Source organism: Protopterus annectens, chromosome 9.part0 (assembly GCF_019279795.1).
Source record: "Protopterus annectens isolate FY-2018-M chromosome 9.part0, PAN1.0, whole genome shotgun sequence".
Lineage (NCBI taxonomy): Eukaryota > Metazoa > Chordata > Ceratodontiformes > Protopteridae > Protopterus > Protopterus annectens.
In genome coordinates, this window is record NC_056743.1 from 1,900,483,444 (window position 1) to 1,900,503,482 (window position 20,039).

Genomic DNA, 20,039 nt, shown 5'->3' on the forward strand with positions numbered 1-20,039 from the left:
GATCAGGAAATGGACCCTTTCCCCACTGTGGTGCGACCTCGGAGTTAGAATTTTAAAGTGGGGGGGTGCAGGGGGCTTGCCCCCCCTGTAGTACATTGTGTTTTCGATATCGGAGTTCAAAAATCAGCGAATCTGCTGTTCGATTTGTTGAGTTTCAAACTTCCGTGACGTTCAACAAGCAGGAATCGGCTTTTCGGTTCGTCCACCTGGCTGTTCAGAAAAATTAATTTCAACCTTTCAAAGGTAAACCAAATAAACATTGCAGCAATAATAACTATATATAATATGTCTCTATGTATTATCCTAAAATGTGTGCTCAACTTAGGGTGTATTATACAATTGCAAGGTTTTACTTCCTTGGTACGTAACCTGGCATGTTCTACCTACACAATTGGTAGTGACCCTGAAACAAAGATCATTGTGGCTACAGAAAATAATAAAAAGTTCACTTTTTTGCTAGTAACCATAAAATCAAAGATAATAACTTTCACCCCTTTATGTAGAAATATTTAAACTTTTTTATTTTAGTTTGACCGTTACTTATTTCTTATATATGTCAACTCTGCTCATTTAAAACCTGCTACTTTTGTCATTTGTTGATGCAGCACTTACACAGGCACAGTCTGCACCATAAACATGCGTTCATGTTTATCAACATGCATGTGTTCTGTGTGCTCCTCTGTCTCTGCTGATTCACCTGAGCATACAGAAATGAAGTGACAGTTATACAATGCCATTATGATTTATTTGTTTGCTCTTTGTTGGACAGGTTGTTCCCACAAGACCAATGTCCTAATTTTGTTGTTTTAGGGTAGACCAGAGGTGGTCTTCATACTGAACAGCATAAATTTCAATAAGTCCTGTGGGATCATTTGCATCCATCTGAGCTGTTACTAGCTCAGGCAGGTGGCATTTCATCTGAAAGACAGCATATTCAGGTGCAGCTCTCACTTTATGATGCACTGCAGTGTCAGTACTGGGAAACTAATCCAAGTACCTGGTGTGGGAATAGAACTCACAGCGTTCTGATCTTCCGACTCTAAAAATGAATGTGCTGTCTGTTGAACCACTTGATAATTAATAATAGTCATAATTAAGAAATAGCTACCTTCTTTAAAAAATCATACCATTACACAATGGCAATCCAGCAAAGGATGGTTGTGCATAATTTATCTTTTACCCACAGCAGACAGAGGTAATCCAGAGGGCTTTAGTGAAGTTTGGTATCCCACCTGTGTCCCAGAGGGACAGGACTAACAAGAAACAGAGTACAAAGGATTACTCCAGATAAAATCACTTTAGCTAACCAATCTAGGAGTCTCTTTGATACCCTCCCTGTGGGAGGAACAGAGATGCCTTCTTGAAGTTTCCATTAGTTTAGTCAGTTAAGTAGGTGTATGGATGAGTGTTCTTGTTCTAATACATTAAATTCAACAGGTCAGTTATTTAAAGGCAGTTACAGACAATGGTGGGAGGAGCCTGGGGAGCTGATTGGAGGAAAAAATGAGGGATGAAAAAATGAGGAGCCAATCACAAAGCTTAGTGGTTAGTCCCTTATTTGAATATTCCTGAAAGACTCATGAGGGTTTACCAGCCCAGCAGCTTGTGGAACCTCATCCTCAGTTAAAAGGTTTTATTTTTAATTTTTAAATAAAAAAAAAAATATGGCAACACACAATGAGCTACCATTGTAGAACTATACTTAAGAAAACACTTTTGCCTGAGCTTCATCAGGTCCATCTAATGGAGTGGTTTCCATTTTGATAACTGAAAATGCTTGCTTTTACGAGACTCATAGGATCATAGGAAGTTAGAAGGCTATTGACCCTGAGGCCCTTACAAGCCTAGCCAGGAATTTAGCCCATGTTCCAACAATTCAGCATCCTATGCCACTGTCCAGCAGGGACACAGGTGGAATCCCAGGGGTGTATTTTCTGTTCCCCATCCAGTTATCCAGGTTACGCTTAAAAAGATTTAATGAAGTACTCTGCTTTACATTGAGAAGGAGTCTATTCCACAAAAAGAGAGTCTCTGGGACACAAATCTGTCCCACCAACAAGTCCTATTGATGTCACAGACTAGGTTGAGGTCAAGCATGTGGGTTACTCGAGTGGAGCTTGACTTGTGAATATGCAGCAGTCCCATCAGGGCAGGGTTTGAGCTTGCTTTGTATACCAGACGGAGGTCACCTCTGATGAGTCTGTAGGAAACTGAGTAGAGTGACAGGGCTTTTAGCCTATCTGTGTAGGGTAGATGTTTGAGGCCCTGGATTCTCTGGGTGAGGAACCTCTGTGGTCTCTCCAGCTGCTACTGCATGTGCTTTGTGAGGTACATGCCAAAAGGGGCATTATACTCAATAATGGGTCTTACAAGGGAAGAACACAGGGATGTTATGACCTCCTTGTCCCTGGATGAGATACCCTTACTAATGAGGTGGACCATGTAGAAAGCTTTCTGTACAATGGAGGCAATATGATGGTCAAAAGTCAGTTTGCTATCAACCTGTGTGCCCAAGTCCCTCACGAGTGATTGCGTGCTTAGTACTTTATTATCAATGTGATAATTTGTGCGGACATCACTCTCCCCAAAATGGAAGATGATGCATTTTTTGACATTCAGTTTGAGGCTATGCTTCTGGCACCAATCATTTGTTTGGGTGAGACCCTCTTGGAGGATGTCCACATCCCTAGGGGAATTGATGACAGCATGCAGCTTGCAGTCATCTGCAAACTTGGTCAGCCATAGCCAACTAGATTTGGCCTGCACCTCTGAGAAGTATACCCCAAACAGCAGAGGCCCCAAGACCGATCCCTGGGGTACACCCGCTTGTTATGGGTCTACTACTTGAGGTGGCTTTCCCTATTTTGGCTAGGTGGGTTCTACCAGTGAGCCAGTTTGCTACCCATCTGGTAATATATGGATTGATGCCTAGTTGAGAGAGTTTATCTTTTATGCCTGAGTGGAGAATAGTATTGAAGGCTTTGGCCAGGTCAAGGTAGATGGTGTGCACCATCTTCCCCTGGTCTATGGCTTTGGTGACTGTCTCAAAGAAGTCGACCAAATTTAATAGGCATGACCTCCCCTTGACAAAACCAAATTGTGTGGGATCAAGTGTCTGGAAGTTGCCAATGTCCTTGTTAATGAGGTCCGTGATAATCCGCTGCATGGTCTTGAAGATCAAGTTAGTTAGGCTGATTAGTCTATAATTTCCTGGATCAGTGGACACTCCACCTTTGTACAAAGGGATGACAGTAGCTGTCCTCCACTCCACTGGGATGAAGGCAGTACTCAAGCTTTGGCTGAATATGGTGCCTAAGGGTGCTGCAAGTTCCTGCCTGAGTTCATGTAGGATGCAGTCTGGGATGTTGTCAGGTCCCATGGAGGCTGTATTTTTTTGTCTTTGAGAGGGCAGTGATATCTTGCTCTCTAGAGATAAGTGGGACAGGTACTGGGGATGTCCTGTTTTTCTGATGGGAAGGGAAAGAGGAGTGAAGTTTTCACTTAACCTGTCTGCCAGCAGGTTGATTATATCTACAGGACTTGTGTATGAGGTGTCCTTGACCACCAGTTCTGAGCAGATCTGGGTGTTTCTCTTGAGATTACGGACATATGTGAAGAAAGCCTTATGATTGTCTTTAGTAGATGTGGCCAGTTTGGGCTTGAAGTTTGCTTTGGAGGATTTCACTAATGCTCTTATTTGCTTGTTCAGGCTAAGGAGAGGTTGCTACCAATTAGACACTTGCTCCTTCTTGGTCCTGGACAGCAATTCTTTCCTTTTATTATATAGTTTATTTATTGTAGATGCCCACCAGACAGGTTTACTCTTCCTCGAGGATGATGATTTCATCCTGTCTGGTATTCTTGGTTCCATGCATTTATATAAATGCTCATATAGTACTTTGGTGTAGGTTTGGGCATATGTGCTAGTTCCTGTGGAGGGGGAGGGGGCTGTGAAGCTGTTTATACCTTCCCTCAGGAGGTTGTAATCAGCTTTGGAGACGTTTTTTTGTTTGACCCTAGCTGGGGGGGGGGGGCATTGGGGGAGAATGTGACTTAGAAAGTGACTGTTTTGTGTTTGGATCTTACCAGGGATGATGACATTGTAGGGATGTTGCAGTAGTTACTCATGTTGGTTTATACCAAGTCCAAGATATTTTCAATTCTTGTGGGAGTGTCAACCAACTGGTCCAAGGCATTTGCATTGACAAAATCAAGGAATCTTTGGGCATTTGTGTTTTGGCATGAGTATTTCTTCCTCTAAATAGTTGGATAGTTAAAGATTCGAAGAGGTCCAGATAGGTGGAGTGGGCATCTTAAGTCAGAGTTGGAGGCCTGTAGCTAGCTATGATTTGAATAGGGGGTCTTGTCAATTGTTAACTGCACCTGGAGTATTTCCTGTACATCATACTGTTTGACCAGCCTAGAGGTGTGTATGTCTTTTATATATATTGCAACTCCACCTCCTTTTGTTTTGCTACCCACTGTTTGGGGTCTGAATGAATGATAGGATGAATAACCTGGTATGGCTGGAGTGCTCTCTCCTGCTTTGAACCAGGTTTCTGTGACTGCACAAATGTCAGCTTCTTCCAAGATTGTTTGCAATGAGTGCAGTTTCATGTTTAGACCCCTAGCATTTAGCAGCATGACCTTTAATTTACGTTTTGATGACATTTTCATGTTAGTAGTTTTGACCTCATGACATTGCCTAAAAAGGCACTATGGGGGAGGCAGGAGCCTTTGCCAGGAGCCTGAAACCCAAGAGAGACAGATGCAGTCCATGTCTGGCAAAGCATCGTCATTTGTCAGTCATGTCATCCCAGACTGTCAGGTACTGGATCCCCTTGGAATGACAACAGCAACTAAGCCAATTTTTAAAGTCAATAATTTTCTGTTTGTATTGAGGCATCATTCTGGATGACAGTAGAATGCTGCTTAAGGCTAGGAACATACCTGCCTGGGACACATATCCAGCCTGGTGAGTGGCACATCTGTGTGGCTCACAATGCAGTCTCCTATGACTAATATGTTGTGTTTATGTTTAGACCTTAGTGACTATGAGACACAGGTGTGTGGACTATTTGTGGTGTGTGGTGTGGTAGGTAGTGGAGTTTGTGTGCGTTTATGCTTCGGAGGTCTCTTTTGTTTGGGTATGCTTTTGTTGAGGACCTTCGCATATGTGGGAATGTGTTATGTAGGCATGGGTGGTGTTTGAGGTGTGGTGTTCATGTTGCCCACCTTCCCAGTGCCAGATATACTGGTTTGTGGGGGAGAGAGCAATGACACTAGGTCCTTAATGTAATTGCATCTCTCACAAATTGTGTTCCTAGGTGGTACTAGTAGAGGGTGTCGGTGTACATGAGGCAGTTGCTACACTGTCTCAGGATGCCCATTCAACCAGACTGGCAGGAGAAAATGTAGGAAATTATCCAGCCATATTTGTCAGAAACTGAAAGAGCTAAGAGGTAAAGGGGGAAGGTCTAAAAGTAGTACTAACAAATGATAACACAAGTGCTACTAAGGGAAAACCTGTAGCTGGAATACCTCAGAAAGGGTTAAAAACCACGCAGCTGAAGCACTGGATGAAACAGATCTGTATCTAGACTATGCTACTCAATTTTATGGTCAAGAACTCAGTAAAAAAAACTCACAATGAAGCACAGATTAATCACTTAAAGTCAAAAGAATAGAACTTGCAGTATGGAAAAATACAGTTAAACAGCAACAAAATGCAGTAAAATGCAGTTACACAGTAATGAATTGCAGTAGATAGCAATGAAATATAGTTAATCAGTAGATTGCTTTGAAACAGTAGCTCACAAATCACAACAGTAACAGCATGAATAAAGCAGCGATTCAGTAGAATACTGTCATCAATTTAGTGAGGGTACCAACAAGCAGTAATAAATATGGCAAACTAAATGCAGTTGAACTCCTAACCACAAGCAGCAACATGAAGTAGAAAGAGGTGCAGTTTTTTTTTGTAGAAAGTGAAGAGACAGAAGTTAATGGGACAATTCGATGTTCAGAAGCTAAAGGGGCGGGGCTTTACTAAGTTCTCACTATAAACAGTAGAATGAGCTGATGTGACTGGGGAGAGTGTCCAGTATCAACTTTATACCAGAGGCAGGCAACTCAACGTCACCAGGATTTAAGACCACCACAGCACCTGGGCAGATGGGTGGAACAAAAATCAGTTGCACAGATTACACGGATATACAGTAAAACAGAAGTGCAGAAAACAATTGAAAATAAGCACTTAACTTTTTCCAATATCACAGCAGAGCAAATGGCAGAAGGCCTATCTCACTGCAGCTTTGAACAGCTTGAGCGAATAAATACATGTGGTTTAAAACACTGGCTATTAAAGACAGAGAAACAGAAACCAGCCCAAGTATCACCAGACTTTATTAGCCTGTTTTGTAACACATGTAACATGACAGGCTGTGCCTGCATCTGTGGGGCTGATATCCCTTAGACCCTATTATGAAAGCTTAATTATAGAACTTTTTGCAGTCTATCACATGCAATATGAGAAGCTGTGCCCACTTTTATGGGGCTCATATCCCCTGAAATACAATGTGAAAGGCTAATGTCTCTAGGAAAAAGGTTTGCAGTATCATCTCATTAGAGGCTCATGTACATGACTAATGTGACCAGCCCCTCTTCTTCCTACTGATGAAAACAGACCTTTTTATATGCAGAGGAGGTAGTTTCTTAGGGGTACACTGGGGGACTCCCATTTTTGAACAAAGTAGGAGGAAAGCAGTAAGTAAAGTTTGGGACCTCAGAACCCTTTTTAGGCTTTTTGCACCCATGCAATAAAAATCTACCAAGTGGTGGACTGCTGAGTATATACCCTGTAAGAATATCTCTGATACCCCATAAGAATACCTTTGATCCCCCTACAGACTAGTAGTTTATATAACTGAGACAATATCCATCTACCTTCATGCCCAGATAAAACCAATGGAAGAGGCCAACAAATCTTTTATTTTCACCTTCCTGGATTTTATTGTTAAAATTAGAGATATTCTAGTCAGCAATTCCATATTCCTAGATACAACAGATGTGGAAGCACTGGATATAATAACCCACGTATAATGATCAGCACTGGAGTATAATAACCCATGTAAAATGATCAGCACTGGAGTATAATGACCCATGTATAATTATCAGCACTGGAGTATAATAACCCATGTATAACAATCAGCACTGGAGTATAATAACCCATGTATAATAGCATTGGAGTATAATGACCCATGTATAACAATCACCACTGGAGTATAATAACCCCTTGTATAATGATCAGCACTGGAGTATAATAACCCATGTATAATGATCAGCACTGGAGTATAATAGCCCATATATAATGATCAGCACTGGAGTATAATATCCATGTATAACAATCAGCACTGGAGTATAATGACCTATGTATAACAATCAGCACTGGAGTATAATAACCCATGTATAATAGCACTGGAGTATAATGACCCATGTATAACAATCACCACTGGAGTATAATAACCCTTGTATAATAGCACTGGAGTATAATGACCCATGTATAACAATCACCACTGGAGTATAATAACCCATGTATAATAGCACTGGAGTATAATGACCCATGTATAACAGTCACCACTGGAGTATAATAACCCATGTATAATGATCAGCACTGGAGTATAATAACCCATGTATAATGTTCAGTACTGGAGTATAATAACCCATGTATAACAATCAGCACTGGAGTATAATAACCCATGTATAATAGCACTGGAGTATAATGACCCATGTATAACAATCACCACTGGAGTATAATAACCCTTGTATAACAATCACCACTGGAGTATAATAACCCATGTATAATAGCACTGGAGTATAATAACCCATGTATAACAATCAGCACTGGAGTATAATAACCCATGTATAATAGCACTGGAGTATAATGACCCATGTATAACAATCACCACTGGAGTATAATAACCCTTGTATAATAGCACTGGAGTATAATAGCACTGGGGTATAATGACCCATGTATAACAATCACCACTGGAGTATAATAACCCATGTATAATAGCACTGGAGTATAATAACCCATGTATAACAATCACCACTGGAGTATAATAACCCATGTATAATAACACTGGAGTATAATGACTCATGTATAACAATCACCACTGGAGTATAATAACCCATGTGTAATAGCACTGGAGTATAATGACCCATGTATAATGATCAGCACTGGTGCATAATGACCCACTGGTACCATTCTGCCTTGCTATATAATAATCTATGGATGCTGACCAGGGCTGGAATATAACAACCAATATATACTATTCTGCCCTGATATATGATAATCTAGGGATGTAACCCTTGGGTGCTGCTCAACATTTATTTATTTTGTTTATTTATTTTGCTATTGCTAACCAGGGTGGTCTGAATGGACACAAAAACCCCTTTTTAATGGAGGGCCGAGCAGAAAAGCTCCACAAAACCTATAACAGATTTACAGCAGCATTTAACATGGTACAAAAGAGCATGGGCAAGCACTGCACATTCATTGCAGAGCAGTAACAGAATGCACAATTGTAGCTGACATTGTAAAACATGTCCAAGTAAAGCATTTGCTTTTACATATGAAAGTGAAGTATAACTGCATGATATTATGTAAAATGCAGAAGTACAAATTAAGAGGAATTATTAGGGTTAATATTTAATAAAGAAGATCACAATGGGTAAGTAGATATTCTTTAAATTAACTGAATAGTAAAGTAAATAGAGATGAAATGAGAAATTAATGGTGAACAGAGTGAGAAGAATGAGGAAACAGGAGGAAAAAATAGCGACGTTAAAAAGGACAACACTATAAGACTGTGTAGTATTATAGTTTTATGTAAGCAAGTTGGTAAACAATGACTTTTTAAGTTATACATAGTTTTGTCTAGGAAATCAGCAAAGTCTGAGCCAAGATTGCCTGAAATGCTCCATGAGACAAGATTTAAAAAAACCTGCAACACATTAGGCAGCTTGAGAGAAGGCACTGAATTCCAAATTTTGGAAACATTGTCGGAGTATATAGTATCTCCAGCTGAGTTTTACAATTTGTTTAAGATTGGGTAACATTTTTAAAGCAGAGCCTTTGTCTGGATTTTATATTAAGACTGTGCATGAAGGAAAGCTGAGCTAAATGAAAGGTATGAGTTAGTTCAATCCAATTTAGTAGCTTTAGGGGTTTGTTGTGGTGAGTTTGATATGAGAGGTTTATTGCAAGAATAGCAATTTTGTACGTGCACTGCTCTGCACTGATATAGACAATCCAGGAGCAATAACCTGCACTGATATATAATAATCTCTCGGTGCTTCTCTGCACGGATATATAATAATCCCTGGGTACTTCTCTGCACAAATATATAATAATCCCTGGATTCTTCTCTGCACTGATATATAATAATCTCTCGGTGCTTCTCTGCACGGATATATAATAATCTCTTGGTGCTTCTCTGCATGGATATAAAATAATCCCTGGGTACTTCTCTGCACAGATATATAATAATCCCTGGATTCTTTTCTGCACTAATATATAATAATCTCTCGGTGCTTCTCTGCATGGATATATAATAATCCCTGGGTGCTTCTCTGCAGGGATATTTAATAATCACTGTGTGATTCCCTGCACTGATATATAGTAATCCCTCGGTGCTTCTCTGCATGGATATATAATAATCCCTGGGTGCTTCTCTGCAATGATATATAATAATCACTGGGTTTTTCTCTGCACTGATATATAATAATCCCTGGGTGCTTCTCTGCATGTATATAGGTTCATAGATAGGTACTAGGCTATCTGCCTAAAGGCATTTATAAGCCTAGTCGGAATGTGTTGGCTTTCGCTGCCCCCTTAGAGTAGTTCCCTGTGCCTCTGTCCAGCAGAGCCATTGAAGTGATCCCTGGGGTAAATGTTCTGTTTCCCATCCACTCATCAAGGTTTCTCTTGAAGAGGCTTAGCGAGGAGCTCTGCCTAATGTAGATTGGAATCTTGTTCCAGAGCATGGGAAGTCTCTGGGACAGGAACCTATCCCTCCAGCACGTCCTTTTTATTGTTGTGGTGAGGTTTAGATCCCTGGAGCATGTGGCTTGAGGGGATATGGTTTTCTTTAGGTGGAGCATGTCCATCACTTCTGTGTTGGGCATGCCTTGTATGTCAGGCAGAGATCACCTCTGAGTAGGCGGTATGCAACCCAGTACAGCTGGAGTTTCTTCAGTTGAGCTGCATAGGGCATTTGCTTAGAGCCAGTGATCCTCTTGATGAGGTACGTCTCTGGTCTTTCCCGTTGTTGCAGGTGTCTTGTAAGGTACATCCCAAATGGGGCATTATATTCTATGATGGGTTTGATGAGTGATGCGTAGAGGGGCCCAATGACATCTTTTGATCTGGATGCAAACCCTTTTGTGATTAGGTGGGCCACATAGAAGGATTTTCTAACCACTTTGGCAATGTGCTTATCAAAGGAGAGGTTACTATCTACTTGGGTCCCCAGATCCCTTATTATGTCTTCCATATTTAGAGGGCTTCCACCTATGTGGTAGTTTGTGGGTACTTTTTTTTCCAAAGGGGATGACTATGCACTTTTTGGCATTTAGCTTGAGGCCATGGTTTTGACACCAGTATCTGTCTCAGTGAGACCCTTTTGGAGGATGTCTGTGCCAGCCGGAGAGTCAATTATAGCCCCTAGTTTGCAGTCGTCTGCGAACATGGTCAGCCATAGTCCTCCTGTGCTTGTCTGTACCTCTGAGAAAGCATATGCCGAACAGGAGGGGCCTAGGACTGAGCCCTGGGGAATGCCACCTGTAACCGGTTTAGAGTCAGACCTAGCTCCCACAACTCTTACCATGTAGGTTCTGTCCATGAGCCAGTTGGCAACCCATCTCATGACATAGGGGTTTATGTTCAGGCTGGTGAGCTTGTCTATAATACCTGAGTGGGGAATGGTGTCAAAGGCCTTTGTGAGGTCTAGGTAGGCTGTGTGGACCACCTTTCCCTCATCTATAGCCTTGGTAACTGTCTTAAAGAAGTTCACCAGGTTTAGGAGGCATAATCTTCCCTTAACAAAGCCGAACTGGGTAGGGTCCAGTGTTTGGAGATTCCCAATGTCTCTGTTAGTGAGATCCATGATGATGCACTCCATAGCTTTGCAGACCAAGCTAGTCAGGCTTATAGGGCGATAGTTCCTGGGGTCCATTGTGGCTCCACCTTTGTGGAGCAGAATAACCATTGCTGTGTGCCACTCTGTGGGCATGTAGCCTGTGGAGAGGCTGAGTTTAAACAGTGTGTTTAGGTGAAGGGTTAGTTTATCTTTGAGCTCCTGTAGGACGCAGCCTGTGACACCATCCGGTCCCATTGATGCTGTGTTTTTGGTTTGGGGAGGGCTGTTTTAACCTGAATGTTTCTGATTTCAGGGGCACTACATTCTTCTGGTATAGTTACGGGCCCTTTTGGAGGTGAGAGGGGGGTGAAGTTTACACTGAACCTGTCTGCCAGGATGTTGGCTATATCAGTCCGTTCAGTGTATTTTGTACCATTCTGCACTAACTCCAAGCAGATCCAAGAATTGCCACTTAGATTCTTGACATAGCTAAAGAATGCCTTGTGGTTATCTTTGGATCCATGGAAATTTTTCTTTTGAAGTTAGCATTGGATAATTTTATGAGGGAACATAGTTTCTTGCTGATACTGATCAGGGATGTCTTCCCTTCATGGGATTTTACTCTCTTCTGTACTAGTTTCCTCATTCTATTGTATAGCTTGTTTATGGCAGGGGTCCACCAGACTGGTATCCTTTTCTTGGAGGAGTGAGTCTTGGTTTTGTTTGGGATAGCACGATCCATGAATTTGTGTAGGTGTCCATATAGTGCATTAGTAAAGGATATTGCAGCATGGACAGCATTATCCTTTAGCATGGGGGCTTTGAAACTACCAACTCGGTCTTATGTAACATAAAGTTTGCTTTAGAAAAGTTTTTCACAGTGGTTTCTTTGACTGGGGGTGGTGGTGGAATGTGGATATCCAGAGTGATTTTTTTATGGTCAGATCTAACCAGCAAGGGGTTGACCTCTGATGTGGAACACCAGTTGCACATGTTGGTGATGACCAGGTCCAATATGTTGTCACCTCTGGTGGTGGTGTTGACCAGTTGATCCAGGGAGTTTGAGTTTATAAATTCTAGGAAATGTTGGGCAAGGGAGTTTGTACTTGAGTAGTTTTCCCAGTTAATGTTTGGGAAATTCAAATCACCCAATATCAGGGTGTTTGGTAGGACCTTTATATTTCCCATTGCTTCCAGGAATGTGGAGTGGGGGTCCTGGGACATGGGAGGTGATCTGTAGCAAGCTATAATTTGAATAGCAATTTTGCCCGTTGCTAGTTGCACATGAATGATCTCTGAAGCATTGTACTGTGTCACTAACCTGGAGGTGTGGATATCCTTGATGAATATGGATACTCCCCCACCTTTTGTATTTCAGTCCAGGTTTTGTGGCCGGAATGTATGGTATGAGTTGCAGCCTGGTAGTGCTGGGGTGCTCTCTGGAACCTTAAACCAGGTTTCTGTTACTGCACATATATCAATTTTCTCCATACTGAGGAGTGCCTCAAGTGCATGCTTTTTGAGGTTTAGACTTCTGGCATTGAGTAGCATTACCCTCAGTTTTTGTCACTTGTGCTATTTACGGCGGTGGGTTTGTCTTTTGAGCCTTGCCTAAAAAATGCACTATGGGGGTGGCAAGAGCCTTGGCCAGTACTGAAAAGCCTAGGGGTGACAGATGCAAGCCGTATATAGTGAAGCAGCATGGCTTGTCGAGCATGTCATCCCAGGCGGACAGACACTGGATCCCCTTTGAATGACACCAGAAGCTTAGCCAGTTGTTGAAATTGATCATTTTTGATGAGGGCAGGATGCTACTCAGGATCAGGGTCATATCGGCCTGGGCTATGTGATCAGAGAGCTCCTCCATGTCTCTTTTCATGTAGTCCAGGGAGGTATGGCTCAGGTCATTCATACCAACATGGACAATGACAGAGTCATATTTGTATTTGTTCTGGAGTGACCTGAGTGCTTGTGTTATGTGGCAGATCCTGCCACCCAACAGGCAGCTAACAGTAACCATCTCCTTGTTCAGCCTAGTGAGTGGGACGTCAGTGTGCCTGACTATAGAGTCACCTATTACTAATGTGTTGGGTTTGTTATTTTGCCTCAAGGGCTGTGATTGCGTGGCACACTGGTTTTGTGAAGTATGTGTTTCATGGTTTGTGTTGGGGGGGGTGGAGGTTGCTTACATGTCTGCTTTGGAGGTCTCTGTTGCTTTTGCAGATTTTTATTTAGAGCCTCCGAGTATGTTTTCATGTATTTATGTGTGTTTTTTGCCAGTGCTGGTTTCATAGGTCTATGTGAGACTGGTGGTGTGATGCAAGTAATTCCCTACTCCTCTTGACTGCCTGGTCCAGTCTTGGGTTGAGAGAGCTTAGCCTCTGGTTTGGCTGTATAATTGCATTTCTCGCATGTATTAGTGTTTAGTGGAAGGAGGAGGGGGTTGTATGTGTACATGAAGCAATTGTAACATTGCCTCAAAATGCCCATATTCACCAGTTGGACCAGAGTGTACACGTGAATCTGCCCTTTGGAAATGCCTGGATAGGTACAGTGAACTGTTTTACTGATTGGCTGGTAAAGTCGAATAGAGAGCCTTGACCTTCTCTACAGTATAGCAGGATCTAGTACTTAGGTTTATTAGTGATTGCTATGAGTTTTGAGCAAGTGCAGGGATGAGAAGTGAATGGTTTGAGTGCTTAAGTTGAAAGTTTGTCTAGTTCCAAGGGAAAAATTGAAAAATAGACTTTGTGGAGCCGGGAATAGTTATACCCTTGCTAACCGGCGCTGCCCGGCGCGCAAAATCTTGCAAATGTGGGTTTTATAGCAGAGAAATGAAAGAGATATAAATTAGCCCAAAATGGCCAATAAACTACTAATTTCTGGGCTGAAACCACTCCTCCAGGGACAGATAGGCTGCTCAAAGCTCCCTCTCTCACAGTGAACAGAGAAACTTCCTTCTATCCAAGTAAGGTATGGGCAAACAGAAACTTGTAACACAGCCCTGAATTCAGCACTAACCTGAAAACTGGACTATACTAGCATAGAAAGGCGGGAAAACAAGTAAACTTTTTTGGGTTTTTTTTTGTTTTTTTCAGAAAATAAAGCAGATACAATTAAAAAAACACTTTAAATGCACAGAAATGGCTATCACACTTGTGTGTGTAGCCTACAACAGTTAAAGAGGTAATTTAAACACAAAATTTACTTTGTTAAAGTGTAGGCAGTAAAATAAGTACAACATGTAGCTGAAACAAGCTTTTTAAATCACAAAAACTCTAGAAAATCAGCGTTTTAGGTGGAATTAGCTAAAGGCGGCAAGAAAATGAAGAAAATTTATACTTAACTACTCCAAAGTCTCTCTGCTGCTGTAAAACTCTGCAGGGTACCAACAGGAGCTTGCTGAGCTGTATACTAGTGGAAAAACCTTGCAAATGCGGGTTTTATAGCAGGGAAATGAAAGAGACAGAAATTAGCCCAAAATGGCCAATAAACTACTAATTTCTGGGCTGAAACCACTCCTCCAGGCACAGATAGGCTGCTCAAAGCTCCCTCTCTCACAGTGAACAAAGAAACTTTCTTCTATCCAAGTAAGGTATGGGGAAACGCAGAAAATTGTAACACAGCCTTAAATTCAGCACAAACCTGAAACATGGACTATACTAGCTTAGAAAGGCAAGAAAACAAGTATATATATTTGTTTTTTTTTTCAGAAAATAAAGCAGATACAATCAAAAAACCCTTTAAATGTACATAAATGGCTATCACACTTGAATGTGTAGCCTACAACTGTTAAAAGTGTAATTTAAACACAAAAATGACTTTGTTAAAGTGCAGGCAGTAAAATAAGTACACTATGTAGCTGAAACAAGCTTTTTATATAATAATCATTGGGTGCTTCTCTACATTGATATATAATAATCCCTGGGTGCTTCTCTGCACGTATATATAATAATCCCTGGGTGCGTCTCTGCAGAGATGTATAGGTTCATAGGTTCATAGGTTTATACTAGGCTATCTGCCCTAAGGCATTTATAAGCCTAGCCCAAATTTTTGTGGCTTACGCCACCCCTTATATGAAAAAATACTGTGCCCATTAGTTTGTTGTGCCTCTGTCCAGCAGTGACACAGAGATGATTCCCGGGGTAAACCTACGATCTCCCATCCACAGGTCTAGATTTCTCTTGAACAGAGTCAGCGAGGTGCTCTGCCTCACATGGACCGGGATTTTATTCCACAGCATAGGGAGTCTCTGAGTGATAAATCTATCCCTCCAGCACGCCCTATTTATATCCGTGCTAAGGTTTAAGTCGCTTGCTCTAGTGGTTTTGGTGGATTTGGATTTTTGAGGTGGAGCATGTCCATTAATTCCGGGTTGGACATGGCCTTGTATGTCAGGCACATGTCACCTCTGAGCAGATGGTATGCGACTGAATAGAGCTGGAGTTTCTTCAATCTGGCAGCATATGACAGATTTTGGAGTCCCTTTATCCTTTTGGTGAGGAACTTTGGGGTCTCTCCAATTGCTGCAGATGTCGGGTGAGATACATCCCTAATGGGGCATTGTACTCGATCATTGGTCTGATAAGTGAAGAGTACAGGGGAACAATGACCTCACTAGATCTGGATGTGAATCCCTTCATGATCAGGTGGGCAATGTAGAAGGTCTTTCTAACCACTTTAGCAATGTGAGTGTCAAAAGAAAGGCCACTGTCAACCTGGGTCCCCAGGTCCCTGATAACCTCTTCTGTGCTTAGTGGATTGCCACCTATATGGTAGCTTGGGGTTACCTTTGTTTTTCCGGCGGGTATGACTATACATTTTTTGGCTTAACTTCAGGCCATGGCTCTGGCACCAGCTATCTGTTTCCGTGAGTCCCTTCTGAAGGATATCCGTGTCTGATGCACTTTCCACTATGGCTTCAGTTTGCAGTCATCTGCAAACTTTGTCAGCCAAAGTCCTCCTATATGTTGGCCTGTACTTCTGAGAAGTAGATGCCAAACAATAGCCAAGGACCATTCTGTGGGACACCACTTGTGACCGCTTGGAGTCTGACACAGCGCCAGCAACTCTAACCCTGTGGGTTCTGTCCTTAAGCCAGTTTGCAACCCATCTTGTGACATATGGGTTTACATTTAAGCTGGTAAGTTTTTCTACAATACCCGAAAGTGGGGTATTGTGTCGAAAGCCTTTGCAAGGTCAAGGTAGGCTGTATGGACTGCCTTTCCCTCATCAATGGCCTTGGTGACTGTTTCAAGAAGTCGACCAAGTTCAAAAGGCATGATCTTCCCTTGACAAAGCCAAACTGGGTCGGGTCCAATGTCTGCAAGTCCCCTATATCTTTGTTTATGAGCTCCATTATGATCCTCTCCATAGCTTTGCAGACTAGACTTGTTAGCTTATGGGGCTGTAATTACCAGGGTCCGTAGAGGCCGCCTTTGTGGAGTGGGACAACAGTTGCCGCATCGCCACTCCTTGGGCACGTATCCTGTGGTAAGGCTGAGATTAAACAGCTGCCTTATGTGCGGGTTTAATTCCTCATTTATGTAGCAGAGACAGCAAGGACCCAATACGGCCAATATACTATTTCTGGGCTGAAATCACTCTTTCAGGGACAGATAGGCTGCTCAAAACTGCCTCTCACAGTGAACAGAGAAACTTCCCTCTATCCAAGTAAGGTATGGGCACACAGAGAAACTTATAACACAGCCCTGAATTCAGCACTAACCTGAAAACTGGACTATACTAGCTCAGAAAGGTGGGAAAAGAAGTAAACTTTTGTTCTTATGTTTTCAGAAAATAAAGCAGATACAATCGAAAAAAAAACTTTAAATACACAGAAAGGGCTATCACACTTAAGTGTTTAGCCTACAACAGTTAAACAGGTAATTTAAACAAAAAAATTACTTTGTTAAAGTGTAGGCAGTAAAATAAGTACAACATGTAGCTGAAATAAGCTTTTAAATCACAAAAACTCTAGAAAATCAGCGTTTTAGGTGGAATTAGCTAAAGGCTGAAGAAAATGAAGAAAATTTATACTTAACTACTCCAAAGTCTCTGCTGCTGTAAAACTCTGCAGGGTACCAACAGGAGCTTGCTGAGCTGTATACTAGTGGAAAAACCTTGCAAATCGGTTTTATAGCAGGAAATGAAAGAGAAAGAAATTAGCCAAAATGGCCAATAAACTACTAATTTCTGGGCTGAAACCACTCCTCCAGGCACAGATAGGCTGCTCAAAGCTCCCTCCTCACAGTGAACAAAGAAACTTTCTTCTATCCAAGTAAGGTATGGGGAAACACAGAAAATTGTAACACAGCCCTAAATTCAGCACAAACCTGAAACATGGACTATACTAGCTTAGAAAGGCAAGAAAACAAGTATATATATTTGTTTTTTTTTTCAGAAAATAAAGCAATCAATAACAAAACCCTTTAAATGTACATAAATGGCTATCACACTTGAATGTGTAGCCTACAACAGTTAAAAGTGTAATTTAAACACAAAATGACTTTGTTAAAGTGCAGGCAGTAAAATAAGTACACTATGTAGCTGAAACAAGCTTTTTATATAATAATCATTGGGTGCTTCTCTACATTGATATATAATAATCCCTGGGTGCTTCTCTGCACATATATATAATAATCCCTGGGTGCATCTCTGCAGAGATGTATAATAATCCCTGGGTGCTTCTCTGCATGTATATATAATAATCCCTGGGTGCATCTCTGCACAGATATATAATAATCCCTGGGTGCTTCTTTGCATGGATATATAATAATCCCAGGGTGCTTCTCTGCACATATATATAATAATCCCTGGGTGCTTCTCTGCACGTATATATAATAATCCCTGGGTGCTTCTCTGCACATATATATAATAATCCTTAGCTTCTCTGCGTATATAATAATCCTGGGTGCTTCTCTGCACATATATAATAATCCTGGGTCTTCTCTGCAGACATGATATAATAATCCCTGGGTGCTTCTCTGCACATATATATAATAATCACTGGGTGCTTCTCTGCACGTATATATAATAATCCCTGGGAACTTCTCTGCATGGATATATAATAATCCCAGGGTGCTTATCTGCACTGATATATAATAATCCCTAGGTGATTCTCTGCATGGATATATAATAATCCCTGGGTGCTTCTCTGCATGGATATATAATAATCCCTGGGTGCTTCTCTGTACTGATGTATAATAATCCCTGGGTGCTTCTCTGCATGGATGTATAATAATCCCTGGGTGATTCTCTGCACTGATATAAAATAATCCCTGGATGCTTCTCTGCATGGATATATAATCCCTGGGTGCTTCTCTGCACTGATATATACTAATCCTTGGGTGCTTATCTGCACTGATATATAATAATCCCTGTGTGCTTCTCTGTACTTTATATAATAATCCCTGGGTGCTTCTCTGCACTGATATATAATAATCCCTGGGTACGTCTCTGCACTGATATATAATAGTCCTTCGATGCTTTTCTGCATGGATATATAATAATCCCTGGGTGATTCTATACACGGATATATAATAATTCCTGGGTGCTTCTCTTCATTGATATATAATCCCTGGGTGGATCGCTACACTCATCATCATCTTTCGACTGTTCCCATTAGGGGTCACCACAGCGGATCATCTGTTTCCATTTCTTCCTGTCCTCTGCATTTGCTCTGTCACACCAACCACCTGCATGTCCTCTCTTACCACATCCACAAACCTTATGTTAGGCCTTCCTCTTTTCCTGTTACCTGGTAGCTTCAACCTTAGCATCTTTTTCCCAATATACTCAGCATCCCTTCTCAGCACGTGTCCAAACCAACGTAATCTTGCCTCTCTGGTTTTGTGTCCAACCTGGGCTGACCCTCTAATATACGTATTTCTAATCCTGTCCACCCTCGTCACACCCAGTGCAAACCTTAACATCTTTAACTCTGCCACATCCAGCTCAAACTCGTGCTTTTTTGCCAATGCCACAGTCTCCAACCCATATAACATCTCTGGTCTCACTACCCTCTGTAGACCTTCCCTTTCACTCTTACTGGTACTCGTCTGTCACAAATCACTCCTGACACTCTTCTCCACCCACTCCATCCTGCCTGTACTCTCTTCTTCACCTCTCCTCCACACTCACCGTTACTTTGAACTATTAATCCCAAGTATTTAAACTCATCCACCTTCTCCACCTCTACTCCTTGCATCCTCACCATTCCTCTATCCTCCCTCTCATTCACAAACATATATTCTGTCTTAGTCCTGCTGACCTTCATTCCTCTTTTCTCTAGAGCATAACTCCATCTCTCCAGGGTTTCCTCCACCTGTTCCCTACTCTCACTACAGATCACAATGTCATCTGCAAACATCATAGCCCATGGGGACTCCTGTCTGATCTCATCTGTCAACCTGTCCATCACCATTGCAAATAAGAAAGGGCTCAGAGCTGATCCTTGATGTAACCCCACCTCCACCTTAAACGCATCCATCACTCCCACCGCAGACTTCACTGCTGTCACACTACCCTTGTAGATATCCTGTACCACTCTTACATACTTCTCTGACACTCCTGACTTCCTCATACAATACCACAACTCCTCTCTAGGCACCCTGCCATATGCTTTCTCTAAGTCTACAAAAACAAAATGCAACTCCTTCTGACCTTCTCTGTACTTCTCCATTAACATTCTCAGAGCAAACATTGCATCTGTAGTGCTCTTTCCCGGCATGAAACCATATTGCTGATCACTAATCATGTCCCTTCTTAAGCTAGCTTCCACTACCCTTTCCCATAACTTCATGCTTTGACTGATCAATTTAATCCCTCTGTAGTTACTACAGCTCTGCATATCCCCCTTATTCTTAAAAATCGATACCAAAACACTTTTTCTCCATT